Raw genomic sequence first — 2,360 nt, 5'->3', positions numbered from 1 at the left:
GAGTTTGCTAATGCTTAACAGTTTCTAAAGTACATATGTATGTATACATATATATTTATATGTAACTACTGCAATGGGGATCCTAATCTAGTAATGTAGGAAGTGCTGGGCTTCCCTTTGGGATGAGGAATCCGGCAGCGTTTGCCCATGATGAGGAAGGCGCAATGGGGCTGAGCGGTGCCCGGCCCTGCAGCCAGCATGAGAGGGACAGAGGGGGCCAGCAGTGCCTCTGGTGCCTTCACCCCTCCCCAAGCACTTGTCACTAACTGGCTGTGCCACCAGGCCAGGACCTAGGGCTGTCCCTGCCTTGCCGCTGTCCATACCCTCATACTTGGGTTATTTTTCCTCTGTCCCTCTCCTGTCACCAGCTAGTGGCAGAGGGCTCTGGCTGAAACACAAAGACCATTCAAATAAACAACAAAAACCAATCGTGCACCTAACAAGAAGTCAGGATTTCCCCATCAGACACTTGGTAGCTTCCCAGGACAGGGATGACGCTGCACCCACTAATCCATCCCCATACCCTCATACTTGGGTTATTTTTCCTCTGTCCCTCTCCTGTCACCAGCTAGTGGCAGAGGGCTCTGGCTGAAACACAAAGACCATTCAAATAAACAACAAAAACCAATCGTGCACCTAACAAGAAGTCAGGATTTCCCCATCAGACACTTGGTAGCTTCCCAGGACAGGGATGACGCTGCACCCACTAATCCATCCTGCAGAACCCTCATCCCCATCCCCAGCCAGCCCACAGCTCCCGACAAGGCTGAGCAGCCCCTTTGCCCACCACCCAAATAAAACCCAGTGATTCCCCGCAGCAGGTCTGGACGGGCATCACACAGCACCGTGCCAAGCCTGTGTCCTTGCTCTCTTTGCGGGCAGATAGAGGATGAAGAAGCCTGGTCATCCTCATGTTAGACTGGGCCAGTGCCACCACACTGGTCACACAGTCCCCCTGGGTTAACATCAGTACAAGCAGGCACTGGGATCTAACCCAGGAGGCTTCTCTGGGATTTCAGAAACGCAATTTGTGCCAACAGACATTTCTTCATGTTGCCGTTTTTGCTTGGCCTCGGCTCCATTTGCTGGGCTCCAGGAGCTGTTGCTGTTTGCAGGCTCTTCCAGGCAGAGGCCATGTTTGTTCTGTTCCAGGGTGATGGGAAGCCACCCTGGCAGGTGATATCCCATCAAACACATCACCTGCAGGGGCCATCAGCAGTGCTACCTGTTCTCTGTGAACATGGTGGGGTTCCCATGCTCCCACGCCTCACGTTGAAAGTCCTCCGCAAATATTGCATCACTCACTGGGAAATAAATTCTGCATCTCATCTCCTGAAGCTGTCCTACTGCCCCATAACTCGTCCCACAACCACATCTCTGCATCATCCACAGCTGGATCCCTGTGTTACCCTGCAAGCTGCTCCCACTCACCAGGCAGGTGGGAATGTGCTTCATGCTTCAGTCCCATCCACATAAAACACCAGTTTTGGGGGGGGGGGGGAAGAAAAAAAAAAGAGAAATAAAACTGCTGACATCTGCCAGGTGTTTTCCTACCATGCATCTGTTAGAGATTCCCAGGAAGTAAAACTCATTGCTGACCAAGTGCTCGGAGCAGACCTGTCCCCTGAGCCCATGGGATGCTGGCGCGGCACCACGGCCTCTCTGCTCCCTGGGCAGCAGCGCACGCCGGAATAACATGAGTGGTTTTGCTTTTGGGATCCTTGCAAGAATCGCTGCCAAATTACCAACTCACTGAAAGGCCTCGTGAATCTTTACTGGAGAAAAATGTCCTCCAGAAATTCAACTTAACACAAAGCCAAAAACACATCCTGGGATTTATGGCCCAAAGAAGTAGGGAGAGGTGCCGGGCCAAAAAACTGATTTGTTCTCCAGCTCCCTCCAAAGCTTTCACTGCCCAGAGAGGTTGATGTGCAGGGAAGGATGTGAGCAGCATAGGGGGGAGCTGCACAGAGGCCAGGACCAGGGCTTTAAATACCAGCTGTGGCCCTGGAGCACTCAGATGGGACGGGCTGGGTTGGAGCAAACAGTCTTTGCAAAGTCACCGATGCCTCAGTTTCCCCTTGGGCAGGGACCCAGCACCCACCCACACTTTCTGAGAAGAAAGGAAGCACCCTTTGGGAATAGACCCAGAAACATCCCACTGGTGGAAAACAGCAGCAGCAGAGAACGCAAAAACAGATTTTCCCAGTGTCCACCTTTATGCATCCAGCTCGGTCAGTGCTCTTCCATCACCGGCTGAGTATTTGGGGCAGATCCACATAAAGAGATGGAAAATGGGAGATCTTCCAAGGTGTAGCTGCGGCATGGTGTTCAGCAGCGCCTGGCATTTGGGGATGTGG

Source organism: Pterocles gutturalis, unplaced genomic scaffold (assembly GCF_000699245.1).
Source record: "Pterocles gutturalis isolate BGI_N339 unplaced genomic scaffold, ASM69924v1 scaffold2826, whole genome shotgun sequence".
Classification (NCBI taxonomy): Eukaryota; Metazoa; Chordata; class Aves; order Pterocliformes; family Pteroclidae; genus Pterocles; species Pterocles gutturalis.
This window is presented reverse-complemented; position numbering follows the sequence as displayed.